The following is a 21,543-nucleotide window of genomic DNA, read 5'->3' as shown; positions in this document are numbered from 1 at the left end:
AACTAGTATATTAGATATGTTAACTCAATTCTTTCTTGAGTTCAAAATTACAAGGTTACGAAGTTGAACATTGCTAGTCGTAAACTCAAAAAATGGGTCGGTTGTTTAACAATGGTTATGAATTAAAATATAGTTGCCTCATTTTTATACACTTTTGCTCTAATTTAAAAAACTATTTTTTATAGTTAATGCCTTTTCTAGAAATAAAAAGATATAAATATAGACTTAACGAGAACTATTGATTACGATAATATTGAGATCATTATCGATATTGATAATCCAATAATGATAAAGTCACACGTTTTATCGATAATGATAATCCAATAATGATAAATTCACACGTTTTATCGATAATGATAATTATAAATTAGGATATTATTGGGATAATTATCGACAATGTTAAATATCATATACAAAAAATGACATAAGTTTTATTATTAACAAGAGTTTTTGAATAAAGTTTGAGATTTTATCGATAGCGATGACCAATATTACGAGTACCTTTTTCAAATACGATATTGTGAGTGTTGAAAAATTTTGTTTGAGTAATGAAAATATTAACCAATATTTAAATTGAAAAATATCGTAAAATATCGATATCCTCGATGATATAGCGCGATATTCGAATTTTTATATTTCCCATCACAAGTCATTAGATTTCTCATCTTTAATTTATTTATTTTCCTTGATGTTTTTTTCTGTCCTTAAAATTTATGTTTCACTGTTGGTGAATTATTTATTTAAAACTAAAGATACTCATTAAACTTAAATCATTAAATACAGAAAAGAAACGTGATTTAAAAGGTTAAGTTTTGAAGAAAACAAAAAATGGGTTTTTCAAACATCGTAAAATTTATTTTTAAAACGTGGCATGCGTTTGATATGAAATATTGATGGAATGAAAACAAAACAAGTTTAAAGCATACTCGTATTATTCCTTGTTGTTTTTTCTCTTTTAAGATAAACTTTTCTTTCAGAGTATCAATTATAAAACAATTAAAGAAAACTATTCATCATAAATTGTATTTTTTAAAACAAAGTAGACACATTTTTGCTTAAATGATATTAATGATTCCAAACATCAAATTAACTAGAAAAATTTATTTTGCTCATGAAAAGGCTTGTTATGAGAGTATTTTATATTTGTAGGCTTGATAATCAAATTTTGTTTTGAACGTTTTAGTTAGGTAACAGATCCTTTTTTCGCGGTTACTGTGATCTTCAAGCAAACCCTATTATCCTCATTAAAACTTAAGATATTCTTGTTCTAATATTATTTATATGGTTACCTGTTTAAATTACATATTGCAGAAAATTTTTGGTGACTCATTTTTGATTAAAATTTAAGATTTTTTTTCTTTCAAATTTAGAAATAAAGGAGATTAATGAAAAAAGAATAATTAAAATAATTAAATAAATAAAAATATTAAAATTATAAATTAAATGCTAAAATAATGAACTAAAACATTAAAATAATAAATTAAAAAGTTAAAATAATGAGTTGAAACACCTTAAAACAATAAATTAAAATATTTAAGATAAATTAAGATAAATTAAAATAATTTCAACAACAAAATTATAAGGTAGTTTTGTTTCTCTACATAGTTCGTTTTAAATTTTTTAAAATCAAACATCGAAAATTTTCCGAGTCAATTACAAATTTCTAAACGAAAAGTTTAATGTCTGATCAAACATTTTTTAATTTTATCTTCGTATGTCTTCCTGCCGGAAAACTGCTCGGTGGGTCAGGGTGCGGCTGCTGGCTCCGTACTGTCGGCTTGGTTTTGGACACAGCCTGCTGCCGCACTGCTGCCTTGTGGCTTTCTACTCATTGCTTAGTGCTCGACTGGTCACCTCTGGCCGACGTGTACATGGCGCTTTTCTCGTTCCTAACTCGGGGCCTTGTGCCAGTGAATTGGAGAATGCTCGGTCTTGTGTGCTGATCGGGGTTGTTTTTGTGGTGGCGAGACCTCTAATATTTTGACAAATGGGCCCTTTGGGTTTGGGTCCCAGCATTGCCGTTTTATATGTCAAAGAGAGAAAATAACAGAAAAGAAACAAATGTCTTGAGAGAAAGTTTTTTTGAAACCTAATTATTAGTGGCATTTTTTTTTTTTCGTTTGGGAATCAGTTAATACATTTGACCCGTTTAATGAACATTTAAGCTAAATGGATATAAATGGTACCTAATAAACTATAAAAATTTTGAAATTTTTTTTCAGAGGATTATTTGCCAAATACTCCGCAAAAAAGTCAGGATCAAATTATGGTATAAATTACGTACACTTTAAGTGCATCTTACGTGTAAAATCCTTATTACCGTAAAATCCATTTTTACCGTAAATATTATACCGTATAGCAATAGTTATTTAATTAGAGTGATTTAGCGACTTTTCGGTAATTATTGTGATAAAAATTACGGTATATCAAATTTTTTACTAAGTAACAGTTTTTGATAAAAATGGATTTTGCCGTAATAAGTGCTTTTAATCGTAATTTGATCCGAAATTTTTAATAGTTAGAGTAAGTTGAAATTTTTTAAAATGGCAGAATTTTATTAAATAGCTTTATAACAAATATTAAGGTCTGTGAATCAACTTTTTAAATTTTTCAATCTTTCAGTAAAATCTCTTTTTCAAATATCTAAGTTGAAACGAAATTTAAAACAAAATTTCATGAAACCAGATGTCTGTTTAAAATTAATTTCTTTTAAACAGCAAAAACAAATCCCAAATCAACTACCATTGCTTTAAATTTGTTTTTTAGAAGTTTATTTTTTGAAATATCAGTATTATTTGAAAAAGCAATAGAAATTTTGGTAACCATAAAACGACCGAAATGTAGACAGTTAATGCTTATAAACAATTCAACCTTTTAAATTTTGAGTTTTTTCTTTTAAGTTTCTTTATCAAGTATCAAGGTTGAAATGGATTTTTTTTTTAAATTTCATAAAAACAGAAAATAGATCAAATCTATTTACTAAATTCCGTTTTCGTTTTCTAACCCAATATCAGGTATTAGCAAAATCTCATAAAATGAGAAAACTCTGTTGTACATCATATTCAAAACATGTTTCTGTGTAAATAAAGTTATAAAACACAAAACATGAGACAAAATCGACTTTATTCGGTGATCTGGACAAAAAATAAGAAAATTTCTGAATACCAAGTATATACGTATATTGAAATGCATGGAAAGCGTCAAAAAAATTAAATTACCTCAAAAGAAATTTTTCATGTGATTTCGGTATTCTGAGAAAAATATGTATATAAAAAAAGAAAAAGCATAACGAATCTGAAACTTACAGTTAAACATATTTCTTTTATAAAAATGATAAAAGCAGTCTGTGACGAAAATAAAATATTTGTAAAAAAAGTAAGTTCTTTTATCTCGATACTGTAACATTTGCATTTCTTTTCAGTTATCATTTTTTTTCTTCACAAAGACAACTTACTTTTTTGACGTGAAAACATTTCAATAAAAAACAGAGTAAAATATTTACGCTATTTTTTTCAGCAACATAAAATATATCGAGATTCTTGCCTTATTTATTTCCGACAGACTCCAGATAATAATAAAAATATTTAAATGAAACAATATTTCAAACTTTATCTTTAAAAACTTTTTGAAATTTATTGTAAAAAATAAAATAGTTCTCTTACCGTTGATATACTTTTTAGAAGAATATCCCAAAATAGATTGATGGAACAGCCGAGTCAGGAAAGTTGATAAATTTATTCAAGCTGACTCAAATGTTGATCTAGAAAAATATATATCTTATAAAACTTACTCAATACAATTCTTAAACATAAATTTAACTAATAAAAGAATAAACTATCTATTCAAGAAAATTGCTTTTTGTTAACATGACTGAAATTGCTTTTACAATTTTGTTCCTATCAACCGAAAAATTGTGCAGGAAATATGCGTAATTACATATTTCCCGAAAAAATTGTTTAAAACGATACCATTAAATATATTACAAAAAAATATTACATTCCAAAATGACACCAATACAATGTAAAATCAATTTAATATACAAACAACGCAATATACAATCAACAACTACGTACAAAAAATATTTTTGGTTGAAACTTTATAAAGAACTTAATTTACAGGCCTATAAAATTTTGCAAGGTATCCTATAAAATATATACTAAGTTGCAATGTGTTGAGTTTTTAAAATAGATCCTTTTTTATTTTATTTTAAGTACATTTTTAATTTCAGAAAAGAGTTAACTATTAGAATAAATCATGCAGTTTTTGAAAAGATTTTAACTCTTAGGCACAGATTTTTAAGATGAATTATGAAGATCAGGAGTTACATATTTCATGAAAAAAATATTAAATTATACCACTAAATAAATTACTAAATATTGCATTAAAGAAAATACGAATAACACAATACACAATTGGAAACCCAGTTTATATAAACTTTTTATTACTCCAAGCTTTGGCGCAATTTTTTCTGTTTGCAAACCCACTAAATTTGACAAGAAATCAAAAAAATTTACATATATGTATATGTACCGCCGTGGACTGATCGTTATGACACAGTTCCCAGCAGATCACCAAAGTCAAGCATCACTGACTGCTCTCAGTGAGCGGGTGGGTGATTACTTGGATTAGTCTGCGTAGGAACCGAGGGTGTGAGGTATTGGTCCTCGTTAAACGGCTCTACCGTAAAGTGCTCGACTGCACGTGATGGTTGTCGGGCTATCAAAGCGGAGGTGCCATCCTCTCTGTTGAGGATTGAAATTGGGATAGCATGTCTTCGGATCATCCTCAAGGATGTTTCCCAAACCGGATCCAATCGCCCATTGCGATGTTCTATTGCGACGTAAATGAACAACAACAATATTCGATGAAGTAATATTCGATGATTAAATTTTCAATGAAGTTATTTATTACTAACTGGATGATGTGGGATAATAGTTTGACTTATTTTTTCATTTCGATTTAATATTTTCATAAACTTTTTGTATTTTATACTAGGGGATGCATTTGTTTTATTATACAAAGCAACATCAGATATTATTTGGTGTATTTCGAAAAAACGAGGCCATTCTGTAGAATGAAAAATAAATGAATGAATGAGTTTCGTATGTGTAGAATGTTTTAAATATAGATGAACTATCCTAAATAACTTTTGATCGAATAATCGGATCTTCACATTTTTGGACACAATCTTAATCTCTCAACCTAATCTTTCGAAGAGGTGACTTAAAATAGAAGAATTAGTAAGTGCAAAATAAATAAATGAAATAAAAACGTACCTACCTCATAACTTTTGATCTAATGATCAGATCCTCACATTTTAGTTTTCAATCATAATGGTTCGAAAGGGTGACCTCAAATATGATAATTAATTAGTGCAGGCCATATTTTAAGTTACAAAATCAGACACAAAAACGTACTTTTTTAGAATAAATGTAGCGTTTCTCGGCAAATTTGGATTTTTGACCTTTGAAATATAATAGGTAGCTGCAGTCTGGGAAATATACATTCTTGCATTTTTTAAAATGATCTAAAAAATTATATACCTTGCAAATTTTTTAGACTATTATTAAATAAAATAATAAAAAATGGGAAATGTTTACTAAAGTTATATTTACTAAAAGTTATAAAAGAAAAATCTTTGGATAAATAAATTTTATAATTGCGTGCAAAAAATGACAAATTCTCTTAAAAAGTTTTCAATATATGATGAGATAAGAAGAAGTAAAAATAACATGAAGGGCTCCAACTTTAGATCACTCTCCTGACCGAAAATTAGGACCATATTTCCCAGTTTGGGACTATCCCGTATATTTTGGGGGTCTAAAATCAGGATCCATCATTAAAAAAGGTGTGTTCACACAAAGAAAGTGCAATTTGCAAAGTCTGATTTTGCAAATGAAAAATAGTTTGCTCTAATTAATATACTTAAGGTTACTTTCTCGAATTTTTTTGATCGAAACATAGAATGTAAAGATCCGATCATTAACTAAAAGTTATTCAGAGTGGTTCTTTTTTTATCTTTTTTTCTGCACTGAACAAGAGAAAAGGAAAAATGGAACAGGATCTAAAGTTGGTTGTTTTTAATTTTTTTTTTAAATAATCTACCTAATCCCATATGGACTAGAAGTAAGAAAACATTCCAATATATTATTTTCAGCAAATATTTAATTAAAACCAGATTTTTACAGTTAAATAAATGTCTGAATTTTACACGAAGCTTTCTGTTTTTTTATTATGAAAACTAAGAAGGAAGACTTTTTCTGTTTTTATAACAAAGAGCTTAAGTTTCCTGAAAAGCAATATCTTACATTTGCAATGGCAGAATTTCACATAATAGCCTAATTCTGATTAATCATGCAGGTTTTAGTACGTAAATGTCTAACGCTGTGTTATCAGGTGCTCAACATTTGAAGACTACGAAGATTTGAAAAATAAGTTGAAGATAAATGGAAGGAGGCTAAAAATTACGGTCCACTGCATTCCATTTAAAAGACCAAAGGGCCGAGATAGCTCAGGAGATAGAGGTTCAAATCCCGGCGACGGCTGTACGATACAAATTTTACATCTGGCTTGCACCGACCACAGTGCTGACGTGAAATATCTTCAGTGGTAGACGGATCATGGGTCAGAGTCCCCTTGCCGTCTGGCTAACCGTGGGAGTTTAAGGTGGTTTTTCTCTCCATGTAACACAAATGCGGGTTAGTTCCATACAAGAAGTCCTCCACGAATGTAAATTTTTCCCAATACTTGATCCAGGAGTACCCTTGTCTTCTGAATTAGGTTCAAATTTACCAGGCTACGTAGTTGAACATTAGCAGTCGAAATCCCAAAAATTGGGTTGGCTGTTCAACGACTAGATTTACTAGACGAAGATTTAAAATGATACGTAAAACTTGTCAAGAAATGGCATTGCGAATTGAAAATAAAATTGGAAAAGCCATATCCTGCTTGAAGTAAAATCTTTTAGGCTAAAAGTCTTCACACGGGTGCATGTTTTCTCCTCGCCATCTGTTGACAAAAGTTTTAACTAATTCTGAAAATTAATGTGAATAAACTTGTTTCTCAGCAGAACCTTAGAAACTCATCTTCTTCTACTTTTCTTTAATTAATTTGTCATCTTATCTGTAATTTTTCGGACATTAGTTATTATAAATGCGCTTAATATATATAGCGAATTAATAATTTACATGTGCATTTTTCACTGTGTACTTAAGTCCCGTTATTCCATTTAAAAAGATTACCATAATTTATTCAGTTAGTTGAGGGAATTGAAATTGACGAAAAGCATTAATATTGAGATGAATATAAAGAAATGCAATTAACGTTTCCCAAATAGCAAATTTATATCAAAGGAGCTTATAAATTAGGAACCAATCAAATTAAAGGAGACACATAATGAAGCGTCTGGACTACAATAATTTGCTTTAAACATACTAATTTTCTGTAAAATGAAAGCCTTTAAATTAATAAAACCCATTTCTTTTTTTAGCAATTAGAATTTCATATGTATCTTCTTTATTTAACACTTAATTAAAAATTACAACTTAATGAGACAATTAGTGAATTAATGGAAGACTAATAACTCCTTTGTTTCGAGATAATTATGTTTGCAGCATAGTTAAATTTTCTAGTTCAACGCATTATCTTTTATTGAATTTCAGAGTAAATTAATTCATTTAATTTATTAATCTTATGCTACAAAATCTTTTAAATCATTTGATATCTTTCAAACTGCCTGAATAATTCATGTAGGATGCTCAAAATTAATTATAAAAGTTTTACGAACATCTTGAAAAACGTAAAACAGAACAACAATTATACCATTTCGACAAAGAAATAGATAAACATTGATTTTCATAAGCATAACTAAATATATTAGGGAAGAAAAATTATTTATTATAATTCATAATTTAGTTTTTGTTTAGAAATTAAAATATAAAACTAAGAATTGCAAAGAAAAAAAATTGAAAGTCAGTGTTAACACATTTTTAAATTTATTATGAAAATGCGTTTATTTGTTAGAAACAAGTCGATTCATTAGTAATATTGACAAAATCCGAACATTGTTGTCATCAAAACTTAACTATATGCGAATAAAAAAATTTCTTTTCAATAACTAAGAATTTTACTTTTTATAAATATAATTTTCAACCCTTTAACGCAGAATTTTTATTAAACATATTTTTCATGTTTTTATCATTATTTTGTATTAATCTAGATCAAATATAATGTTTAGTATTATAGTTATGAAATACAGCATGAACACAGGCGTCTTCTTCTGCGTTAAAGGTAAATTCTTCCAAACATGGCTCATTTTGAAACAAAAATTTTTGAAAATCTGCAGTTATTTAGATATAAGAGAAACAGTTATTCATCATTGAAATTTATTTGATTTATAAAATCAATAACTGATAAATTCTTGAGTGTGAATGAAAAAAAAAATAACGAGCTTTAGTTTGGATTTTATATTTTAATGCAAATATAATTCCGATAATCTAACAGATTTTTTAATAACTATTAGAATGTTGTTTTTTATAATAAAAATTACTAAAATATATTTTTGCTTGTAATTAAAGTATTAGAAAAAAAACATATATAAACGGGATGCCGTTGTCCAATCAGCGTCAAAGAGTTGAAGAATATAATATTCCACTGATATGTTCAAGCATGATTAAAAAACTAAGCTCAGTTTCGCAACAGTCCATTGAGGGCCAAGGCCTACTGACCCCTTCTCAGTTTCATTGATCTTGGATTCTGGGAAGCAAGAGCAGATCTTCTGGTTGGGTGGTCAGCCGAACGCGGAACCCCCAGTGTTTAGTCCCCAAGCATGCTTGCTACTCATTTGAAGAAACCACTAAAGGGATGAAAGGCTGAGTCAATCGTGCCTGGACCGAGGATCAAACCAAGGACTTGTGGCATGAGAGCAATGAGCATGACTACACTGTTAAAAAGGTTTGAAAAGTTTCGAACCACATTATTGTTCAAACCATATGCAACCAGAATGCTGTGCTCAGTTCTACCATATTACAGTTTACATTATTTTTTTTTTATCATGTTACAAATGTTTGAATATTTTAAACTTGCATTAAATAAATGAAATATTTATTGCATTAAATGAAGGGAATGTTTTCTAAACGTACGTGTTGCGCAAACATGCCTGATATATTTTATAACTGAGATACTTTGTACAAATGTAAATTGATGTGTTTTGATTGTGATAAATTTTAGTCGATAAAGTGTATAGAAAAAATTCTGCAAAATATCAAAAATAAATATTCTGCAAAACATTTATGGAGGCTAAACAGGCAAGTTGTTTTGCATAATCATTCTTAATTCTATCATTTAATTATTAAAAAAAATCATAAGAAAGTGAGAATATTTCATTCAGTTAATAAAAGTCACAACGACCACAGCTCTTCAATAATTTTGTAACACACGGTACTCAAATAAGGATAGAATGATTCAAACACTTTTATTTCGGCATTATAAATAAACATATTTAACAAATAGCTACATATTAAAATTTTTATCATAAAAAACTACTTCCCTACATAGAATAACTGATAGTTGATGTTTTGTTTTAAATATCTTTTCATTGGTAATAATAGTGTTTCTCTTATACTTTTTTTAAAAATGCATCTATTTTCGGCAGATATCCAATTACCCAAAAACATATACCGTTTTTGTCCCTGTCTTAAGTCATGGAATAAAAGAATTGCTTTGAAAATTTTCAAAAAGAAAAATAATACCTAGTCAAAGATATATTTAATCTTGCAATTGCTTTTATCCTAACGAGAAACAAATTCCAATTTTCTATAAAATAGCTTACAACATGATTTCGTCAGCAATAACCGAAATTTTTTAGACATTTTTTATGACAATTTATTTTTTACGTGACATTTTAACATCGAATTTCCTCTTTTTCGAACTCTTTTCAATCATCTACGAGACTTCTCTTATGTTATTCAATTACAGAAATAGGGGTGGCAAACGATAAAATTGAGAAAAACAAGGAAGAACTTTCTTTCGTAAAGAAAGGATAGATTTAAGTGCAAACCCTGCTCTATTTTTCGTCCTTAATAACAGTACATTCAGAGACAGCGGCGATCTTTTAGAAAAGGCGCATCAGATAATATAAAATATCTTTCTTTGCCCAAAGGAAACAGAAAACGAAACACGTTCTTTAACTTCTTAAAATCAGCCATATATATCTCTAGTACTCCCAGTGAACGACGACTTTACTCCAATCTTTGGAGTCAAATGTCACGTTTGGGAGGCAAAAAGGAAAAAAAAACTGGAAAAGAAAAGGTAAAGATTTGGCCACGAAAATGACAAAGATCAGTAACTTTGCAGGAATTTTTTAATTTTTTCTTTTAAAACTGAGCTTGTTTTACTTTTTTTAAGCTTCTTTTCCTGTAAATTTTTAGGGACGATATTCATTAGAGAAATGAAAATGTGGCATATGTTTATGAAAATAGTGATAACACCACTTATAGCTCATAGAACTCAATTATTATAAAATGAAAAAAATTAAAAAAACAGCCGGTTATCAAATTCAGGGTTATGATTTTATATTTTTCTGATATACGTAATTGCTTTTTTAAGTCAAAACAGCTTTAGTGTGAAAAATACCGGTTCAAATTACGGCATAAATTGTAGGTACTTTAGGTGCATGATCAGTGAAAGTCCGTTTTTATCGTAAAATAATGTACCGTAAATTATGTAGCTCATGGCACATAGTTCATCGAACTCAATAATTATAAAATGAAAAGAATTAAAACACAGCCCGCTGTCAAATTCAGGGTTATGATTTTATATATTTCAAACATACGTAATTGTTTTTTTTTAAGTCAAAACACTAATTTCAGAAGCTTCAGTGTAAAAATTACTGGATTAAATTACGATATAAATTACCGGTACTTCAGGTGCATCATTCGTAAAATCCGTTTTTATCGTAAAATAATGCACCGTTATCTTTTTACAGTAATATTTATTTAGTTAGAGTGGTTCAGTGATTTCACGAAATTATTACTGTAAAAATTATCATATCTCAGATTTTTAGTTCCATAATATCTTTCGGTAAAATGTACCGGTATCCTGAGAGGGACGGTACTTTATACCGGACTGGGCACCCTGGATCGACAATGATCGATGACTTTACTCCAACGTTTGGAGTTAAATGTCATTTTTGGGAGTTAAAAAACTAGAAAAGAATAGGTTAAGATTTAGCACGAAAATGACTAAGATCAGTAACGTTTCAGGATTTTTTTTATTTTATTTTATTTATTTATTTTTTGAAACTATCTGATTATTCTACTTCTGTTTTCCTTTTTTCTGTAAATATTTAAGAACAATATCCGTTAGAGAAAGGAAAATGTTGACTATATTTATGAAAATAATTGAAACACCACTTATAATCCATAGATCTGGGCTGAATTATTATGAAATAAAAAGAATTTAAAAACAGCCCATTATCATGTTCAGAGTTAGGATTTTATATTTTTCTGACATACGTAATTACTTTTTTCTAAAGTCAAAACACTGATTTCTGAAGCTATACTCTAAAAAAATACCGGATCAAATTATGTTATAAGCTACCGGCACTTTTGGTGCATCATCTTTAAAATCCTTTTTTACCTTAAAACAGTATACCGTAATTTTTACAATAATATTTACTTAATTAGAAGGATTCCGTGATTTTATGATAACTATTACTGTCCAAATTACGATATATAAATTTTTTGTTCCGTTCCATGTTCCGGTAAATTTGGATTTTTCGGTAAGAAATACCGGTAACCTGAGTGCGGTAATTTTTACCATAATTTGATCATGCAGAAAGGAGAGCTTATTATTTTTCAAAAACTTTATTACAGATATAAAAGTATGTTTCATTTATAGATTTAATTTTAGAGACATTGTTTTTTAGGGCAAGTATGGCCTATATTTAGCCACTGCCTTCTATGCTAATTCTGAAAATGCTGAAAGAAGAAAAGTCACAGTTTTGTAAAAATAAAAATCGTTGGGATCTAATTTTTTAATTTTAGCAAAGTTTCTCCAACGGTGCATTATGTGGACTCATAAAAATTTGAAAAAAAAAGTCGAGATTTATACTTTGATTTTGATAATTTTAAAATGCTGAAAAATTTGGCGTTTTTCGAAATAACAAATAATAAATTTTAATATATTTAAGTTTTTTCGATAAAATTGCACGGACATTTAAAACTGCACAATGTCATATAAAATGAAAAATATACAAATATTTTTCTGCTTAATGTCAGAATGTTTCAACTGAAACATTTGCACTTGCGACAGTTAATTTTGCCCTCAAACTGTGCCACTATGTTGTTGCAAATGCATGTTTTCATAAAGCATTTTTTAATAGTTTTTCACAATTAGCAATGCCCTCAGTTGATAAATTTTGTAAACCAATTTTGAAACACGGTGAGTAGAAATTTTCTTGATCCTTAAGCATAACGTAGAAAAAAGTGCTTTTTCTTATCACATTTCGTTTTTTCTTTCAGTGATTTTTTAAATTATCAGTTACTTTTTGAATACCAGGCATTAAAAAACAATGATGTTTTTATTTTAAAATATTATTTTATTTTACTCATAACAATCAATTTTTATGTACTCCTTTGTGAAAAAAAGAAACATCACGTGAATTCTTTAAAAGCTTTTAAATGTACCCAGCTAATGGCCATGAAAGAAAGCTAAGCTTTGAAAGTAGTTAATTGTTTTTGAATCACAAAGGGATGTAAATTCTGACACCCAAAATGTGTCTAAATAAAAGCGTGTAAATCTGAAATTGATTAGTTTTCTAACTCATAAATTTAAGCAAATGGGCAGAACAGGAAACAATAAACTTTATGATTACTTTCTTTACTTTTATTTTTTCGTTGAAATTTATTTTTTACAGTAGCCTTAACAAGAATAGATTTAAAGAGTGTGTCAATCACGAAGGTTATAAATACCAAATCAATTATTCATTAAAGGTCTTTAATAAAAAGTTCTTATTTTTTCCCGTTAAAACGTGCGAACGATTTGTCCGTTTTTCATGGTTTTTTAACGATTATATTTATAGGGTAATTAAATGTATTATTCTATTAATGTTCGCGCATGTTTCACTTACTCCTATGGTACAAAGCCCTTAACTAGTATTAGTGTAAAGGAAAGGTCATTAATAAAAATATACTCTGCAAGCTAGTTAAATATATGACTGGAAAATCTTTATTGAAGTAGAAGAAATGTAAAATGTATAATCTTAAACAAATTCTTATAACTTATAAACTTAGTAAGCTTAAATTAAAATAAGCAGAATGGACTTAATATATTTGGTTTTAAGAAGTTATTAAAATGAAAAGAAAGTTTTATTTGGTTATAAATATCCAAACAAACAAAATTACAAGAAATTGTTTTTATTGGAAAAATTACCTCAAAATGTTACCTATTTCAAAAATGCTACCTCATTTTTTTAATGCGTTATGTCGCTTATCGATTTAATACGATGCAAACAAACTCATAAAACTTGTTTTCAAAAATGTTGCCATATTTTAATAAGAAAATTTTATATAAAATAAGAAAAGAAAATAAAGTTAATAATCTCAAAAAACGGCAGCGGTAAGATATTACATGATAAAAACTTCATTCGCTTCAAAAATATAGAAATTGGAAATAACAGTTGATTTGGTTGAATTAATCGAAAACAGCTCCTCACAACAGCTCATCATAATACCCTGTAATCTTATTTCATTCATATGATTGCTGATTTCATTGACATTTCACTGATAACAGTAGTTCCTCACCAACTCTCCATAGCGCGTGGCAATGCATTTTCCCTGATTCACCCCGTCCACTCACTGTGGCTGTTTTTGTTCCGTTTTTCATCTTTTTTCTATCTCGGCTACTATGGTTTTTCTAGTATTGTTTCTCAGCTTTATTTTTCCATTTTTCATTAGCAGGTTTTATATTTCAAATCACTTTTCTTTCTTTTAATCCATATCTGGCAAGTCTGGAAAACGGTTGCCTGTTTTTGAGCGCTTGAAACGCGTCGACTGTCATTTTCAATTTGTATATTTTTGAAGCGAGTGAAGTTTTTAATCAAGTAGTGTGAAGTTTTTAATCAATTTACGTAACATAAAATACAATGTATTTTGCATTAACTAAAATACGTAGCTCAAATACCGCGCTATAAATAAGACTAATTTTGCTAAACTTGCTATATTGCTTTTTTTCTTTTCGTTTATAAACATTTATTACTGTATTTTTTAGACTGCACGGAAGATAATATTTCTTAACCTCAGCTCAAATACGCTGCTCTTTTATTTACAAAACATTTCTGTAATTTGTTTTTCGTTGCAATGAAGAACAGACGGATAGAATAAAAAAGAATAATTTTTCCAGCATTTCTTAAAAGTTATTACTGTTCCTAATGTGGTTAAGTCTTTATGTGCTATTTAATCTTGAGCGTTGACAGAGTAAATTGGCTAACATTTAGAGTGTTGTCTACAAGTAGCTCTGATGATGTAATTAATCGAAGCTATCAACAGTAAGTGGAAAAGAGCAATAGAAAGCGAATTCTTTAAATGGAGAACTTAAAATGACTTCAAGTAAATCAAACTGTCTTAGCTTCCTAGGGGAAACATTTCTTTTAAGACCTAACATTAGTTCACTTGGGAGTTCTTTAAGATAAAAAAAAACTTAGATCAAGATTTTGTAAACACAACAGTTCACAATGATAAATCAGAAAATTGTTTCTTATAATTGTTTGTTCTTGCTACCGATAAATCAGAAAATAAAAAGTTTTTAGTTGAAATAAATACTTATATATTTTAAAGATTGCATTATAATTTATTTTGATATTTAACTGCCATTGCGCACAACAAAAAACAAAATTGAATGCATATAAAAAATACTATTAATTCCCAGTTTAAAGGTTTAAAATCGAGTGATTGCTTTTAATTTCCTTCTTATTGGCTTTTTGACAAGGATATTTCCAATCAATTAAAAAAATACGGAAAATTAGTGTTCTATTTTCCTCATTAGAAATATCTTCACGAATTATTGATTGTAGCTTTGCGTTTATATTAGTAGTTTTTGGTTAGTAGTATGAGACTATTCAGCTTATGAAACTACTAGATTATTACCATAAACTAGAATATTAATTAAGATTTTTGAAAAAATATTTCATTTTTAACATTTTTCAACTAACTGTCTGCTTAAGTTCCTTGACTTAAGTTCTTTGACTTTTTTTCGCTTTGTTTTAACTCTTTTCAAATCTATTTTATCGGCTTGTAAAGGCTTGTTTTCTTTTTAGATTTTATAACTTTGCTTTTACGATTTTTGACGACGAAATTTTGATTTGAAAACAAGTCATACAGCATGTCTTTTGGTTCCGGCTAAAGAGGTTAACTCTATATAAACCGTTTTTGACACAATTCAATGAAAACACGTAAAAAAGTTTGACTAAACTTAATGTTAAAATCAAATTACGAAGATGGTATTGTACATACAGCCGTCTAGGGTAATAAGCCAAGTAAAATAAGACAAGTAAAAAACTAAATCACGTAAAAGTGCTTGAATATTACAAAATAAAGGTTATAGCTTGAATATACTTGTCCTATTTAAGCAATTTTTAATATAACGTAATCGAAAACTAAAAAGTTTATTCAAGGAAAATAAATATAATATACTTAATTTTAAAATCATATTTTAAAAAAGATATCATAAAATCTGCAAGAGCAAATATTTCATCAATTGTTGAATATCGAATAGGGCAAACTTGAAAAGAAATATTAGCTTTCTAAAAAAAGAAAAAAGAAAAAACTTGCTAAGCAAAAAAAAAAAGAAAAAAAAATGAAATAAATATTTCTAGTAAGATTACGATGTGTGATTTTAACGAGCTAACGCGGTCGAAATTTTTTTTTTCTTCAGATTGAGTGATTTACATATTCAAAGAAAAGTTTTTTTCAGTTTCCGTTTTATTTTCCTGTTGCCGGAACGGCGTTTACCCAAACTAAGGAGATATTTCTTTCCATCAATACATACACATTCAGAAGGCGCTCAAAAAATTCAATTTTCTTACATTTGTGAGAGCTGTTTTTCATTCCTTCAATTTATTTTGTTTGCAAATATTCGCTTGAGTAGTTTTCTCAACCAAGCAATATTCTTTCCAGGAAGCCTGACTCCTTTTCTTTTCATCTTATCCTTGCAAAAGTGACAGAAAAAAAAAGTTTCAATAGCGAAGAGCATCCAATGTTAATATTGGTTCAGCTGCACAAAGACTGAAATCGGATAAGAATAAAAAGCTTCCTTCGTTTGAAGAAAAGCTATTTGCTTGTTGATTTGTGACAGTTCCCATTTTCTAAGCTCATTTTTCTCACGGCGGAGGATCAATGTAGTGATATATGTTGGTCTCTTATCATTTCAAAAGAATACTTGACCACCATGTATAAAATTACATGTTTTGACAGTAAAATAGCCAACTTGACCCATTTAGAGATGTTTTTAGCTCATATATCATCGATTGGGAACAAGCTTTGAAAATCGATTGGGAAAAAGTTTGTGAAAACATTCTTTTAAATTCTTAGTTATTTAAAATGGATTTTCGGTTTTTATGAAACTCATACTGTGGTAAATCCTATGAAAATAGCTTATGAACGTAATTCCTGACCCAACTTAATTTTTGAAATGAACTTTAATTCTTGACCCAACTTAATTATGAACTTAATTCTTGAAATTTGAAACTTGACCCATTTAGAGATGTTTTTAACTCATATATCATCGATTGGGAATAAGCTTTGAAAATCGATTGGGAAAAAGTTTGCGAAAACATTCTTTCAAATTCTTAGAGTTATATAAAATAGGTTTTCGGTTTTTATGAAACTCATACTGTGGTTAATCCTATGAAAATGGCTAATGAACTTTAACTCTTGACCCAACTTAATTCTTAACTTAATTCTTGAAATTTGAAACTTGACCCATTTAGAGATGTTTTTAGCTCATATATCATCGATTGGGAATAAGCTTTGAAAATCGATTGGGAAAAAGTTTGTAGAAATAACGTTTTAAATTCTTAGAGCTATTTAAAATGGATTTTCGGTTTTTATGAAACTCACTCTGCGGTGAATCCTATGAAAATAGCTTATGAACTTAACTCTATAAATTTTATTAATGGTCTATGAATGCTCAAATTCTATATTCTTTGTGACACAATGTTAGAATTTTCATTCTAAAATTAAGATAAAATAACCGCCAGCTATCTGTCAATCCAATTAACCACGAAGTTTACAGTTAGGAATATTTTTTAACTTTAGGGTTTTGAAACCGTTTATAACTTGCATGGTTAAATTTATACGATTCTGTAACCACTTATAATTAGCGTAGTTTCTAAACCATAAAAATGAAACTTAAACTGATTTTGGAGTTCGGTGGATGCAACGCTATTAATGTGTGAAAGATAGTTTTGTATTCCTAATAGCTCAGTGTCAATGATTGAAGAAAGCAGGACACTGAAAACTTTTCGTGTATCGAACGAAATATTGTTGTATCAGCACTGGGATTCGAACCCTTGTTCCGCAGGTCATGAGAATGACCGATTAGAGAATAAATTAAAAGCATGCTTTTCTTAGGTGTTGTGGAGGCGTCAGTTGAAACCTCGATCACTAGGGATCAATAGTATGCACTTACCCCCCTTTAAATCTAATATAAAAATATTTTTTTCTTCTTTTAAATGCTATCATTTTTTTGTTTTTAAATAATAACAGTTAATTCTTGTAACATATCGTATTGAATCTACTTCTATTAAGTGAGCGCAAATGCCACTTTTTTAATTTAATTCTTTAGTTGAATAACATTTTTGCTAATTAAGAGACAAAAAATAAGTTGACATTAAATAGGTAATAATACAATTTTTACAACTTGAGAAAAGGTGTGAGCAAAATTACCAGGATATGATAAAATTTATATTGCTTCTGGCTCTATGGGCACAATAAAAAGCCTGGTAATTTTAACCGAAGAGATTTGTTAATGACTTTGGTAAAACTAACAATTAACATATAGCTTTATAATGTCTGATAAAATTTGGTAAATGTTCTGAAATTCGGTATTTTTATCATGATACCTTAGAGCCTGGCATAAATACTATTCTGTCGATTAAATTTACTTTTCAGTTTCTGAATGTCATGACCATATAGTATAGCTATTTTACCAGAATTTTTTTCTCCGTTTAGAAAAAAAAATCTCTCTTGATCACCTATCTGGCGTTTTTTTTTTCTTCTCAAACCATAATCAGTTTAAAGAATTTGAATTAAAATTGGTTTTTATGTTTTAAAGTTTAAACATTAATAAACAATCTTTTTCTCTGCTAAAAATTTTTAGATAAGTAATTTTATACAAATCATTGACTTGAGAAAATTTCAGTTTTCCAAATGTAAATAATTTTTCCGAAATACAAAATTTAAAAAAAAAAAAATGTTTATCCAGAAAATATTTTTAAAATAAATAAATAAACATTTTCCCTGATTTTAGATTTTACCGGGTGCTTTTAGTAGGGAAAAAAATATTGGGTGTTTGTCTAAGGTGTTTCTTTAGTATTAAACTTTCAAATGATAATCCCTTAAGTGCATATTAGCATATTAGAAAATGGATGCGAAAATTCTAAAGAAACAAACAGTTAACAAAAAACGTTGTTTTGTTAGTTAAAAAAAAACAACTTCTCATCCAATCAAAAAGAAAATATAAAAGAATTCATCAGACTCTTTTTATTAGACTGCTTTAAATTTAGAATTTCTTGAGAAAAAATTAATGTTAAAAGCAAAAAGCTAGAGATAAGTAATTTGATACAAAAAATAATAATGATAATAAAGTTATAATAATAAAGTAGTAAAAAATAATATGATAAAGAAATTAAAAATATGTAATTCGACGAAGTCATTTTGAACGAAAAAAATATAATTTTTGTAAGGAGACACCAACATAACATAAGTCTAAATATGTGCTCTATATTTTGTTGAAAAAGTTTTTGATTTGTACTAAAAGAGAAAGAAATAGAATACCAAATGTTTAAAAACGTTTCTTTGCAATTTATTTTTACGTGATTTGACATACTGCGCGTGATGAAACTCATAAATTTCAAATAGTCTATTTTTTCACTGCATATAGACCTAAGGCATATTTATTCAAAAAATACTCCTTTCACGGGACGTGTTTTAGATTTCTGTACTATTCTGTGACATATTTATTGTTTTTATAAAACTATAGTATGCATATCATAGAATTAAACACTAGATACTACAATTTGATTTAAAAATTATTTTCAGAGATTTGAATAAATTTCATGGAGAACAAAATTGATCGAATAGTTTCTCTGTTATCAATTTTTTTTTTTACAAAAAAGCCGATTTCATTCAAATTTTGTACTTTAACATTTAAAATCACTTATAGGAGAGTCGGGTAGCCCCGCCCACTTAAGGAGTATTACTTATATTTCTGTATAATATTGAGTAATAATCAATATTTTTGTATGTTTCTATTGTTTTATCATCTAATTAAATAATGCAAAAAGAATAAACATATAAAAGAATAGTTTAACTCAAAAAAATAGAAATTTAAAAAAACATGTTTTTCAGCTCTTTTCAAAATGTGTCGGGTAGCCCCGCCCAGTAACAAAAATTATGTTTTTTGACTGTTTTTTCAGGTGTAAATGAAAATGACCAATGTATTGACATTAGATAAACCTCATTTATCATTTTTATCACGAAATTATTTTATTTATTTCACATTTAAATACTTTTAGTGAATTCTATCATTTAATAACAATAATTTAATAACAATAATTTAATAACAACAATATTTGTTGTTAAAAATGCATATAACATTCAAATTTGAAGCAATAAAATAATAATCTTTGCAACCGTACATTTATCGACGAAATAATATTGGGCGGTGACACCCGACATTCATGTGAGCGGGGCTACCCGAAATCCAATTTTTTTAAAAATTTGTAATTATTCGAACATTTTTTCACATGTAAACTTCTTTCTTTGTGCAAATTAAACTTTAGACTACATACTTTAATGCTGTATGCATAGAAAAAATTATTTTTTTAATATTAAAATGAAGTTTAATCGAAACATTCAATCAATTCTTATTAATTTCATGACTACAGTAATCAACATATTTTCAAAACTATTGTTTACCATGCTACCAGCTGCATAAATGCTTGAAACTTTGAAAATAATCTTTTTTTAATATAACAATTAATGTCCGATGGTCCATTGACTTTAAAAAATATTCTATACATATGAAATTGACAGTAGGCGGGGGTACCCGACACTCCCCTCCTATAAAGGGATGTAAGCATTTTACACCTTAAAATCCGAAATGTTTTCTACCTTTATTAAGTAAAATAAAAATTAAAAATTATTTTTTTAAATGGAGTTAGTTACCTTTAAATAAACGAATTTCATAATTGTGTACAGAAGTTTTTCGATTCACGTAAAGTGTTCTCGAGATAAGCGAAATGCGTAAAAAATGAAATTAACTTTAAGGAGTTCACAAGAGAAAAATGAGATTTTTGAGGGTTATAATAATACCGACTAAACTATTGGACAATATTTTCTAGTTTCCGGCTACTATTATCTGCCCAAATTATTGTATATTTATAGTAGAGGCTTCTAACCATTTTCGTGAAATGACCGTAATTTCACGTCTTAGTAAGTGAAAATTAGGTCCTTGCATCAAAAGTTATCCAGGGTGCACGCAGCGCACTGTTCGTAAACATGTTATCGCTGTTGAAACTAAAAGCTATAGTAAGTCGATTTTAAGCTCCATTACTACTGAACCAATATTTTTTTTTTATTATTTCAAAGCGTTGGGGTTTTTCTTTTTAAAATAAGGTTTAAGGTTGATATATTTTTTTATTACCGTCGTTGAATAGCTGACATAATTTTAGGTTTACGAATACTAATATTTAACTATATAGCCTTGTAATTTTGAACCAATCCAGAAGACAAGGAAACTTCTGGATCAAAACCCCCAGAGGTATGATTTGTTATCTGAACATGGAGGACTTTCTTACTCGACAGATTTAACGTGCATCAGTTACCATTTACTACACAAGGAGTTTTTGGCCGGAGGGTATCGAACCCACGACTTCTTGGACATGCCGAAGTAAAATGCTGTTCAAAATTTAGAAAGCAAAACAATCCATTATTTTTAAAATTGCATTTGGCAGATAAATTTTCTTATCGCATAATATTCTACAACCTATACAGATGAGCTGCAATGGTTCAGGGGATAGAGAGTCCAGGTGAATCGGGTTCAAATCCCTGCAATGACTGGTCGATACGAATCCACATTCAGCTTGCACCGACCACCGTGGTGACGTGAAATATCCTCAGTGTTAGACGGATCATGGGTTAGAGTCCTTTTGCCGTCAGGCTAACCGTGGGGGGTTCTCGTGGTCTTCCTCTCTAGGTAACGCAAATACGGGTTAGTTCCATCAAAAAGTCCTCCACGAAGGCAAATTTCTCCCTATACTTATTC

The 21,543-nt window shown here is 28.5% G+C and overlaps 1 protein-coding gene across 2 annotated transcripts in view; it reads right to left on the bottom strand.

The window, feature by feature from the left end:
- LOC107452992 (hexosaminidase D) overlaps nucleotides 1-21,543 on the bottom strand; it is a 192,142-nt gene that overhangs the window by 62,569 nt on the left and 108,030 nt on the right. For both annotated transcript variants that reach the window (XM_071188421.2, XM_016069641.4), the window contains one exon: nucleotides 3,663-3,760. The gene's annotated coding sequence lies outside the window, so the exon portion shown is untranslated. The remainder of the gene's footprint in view (nucleotides 1-3,662; nucleotides 3,761-21,543) is intronic.

The sequence above is a fragment of the Parasteatoda tepidariorum genome, chromosome 12 (assembly GCF_982258835.1).
Source record: "Parasteatoda tepidariorum strain Cologne lab strain chromosome 12, Ptep-v5.0, whole genome shotgun sequence".
In the NCBI taxonomy this organism is placed as follows: Eukaryota; Metazoa; Arthropoda; class Arachnida; order Araneae; family Theridiidae; genus Parasteatoda; species Parasteatoda tepidariorum.
This window is presented reverse-complemented; position numbering and strand designations above follow the sequence as displayed.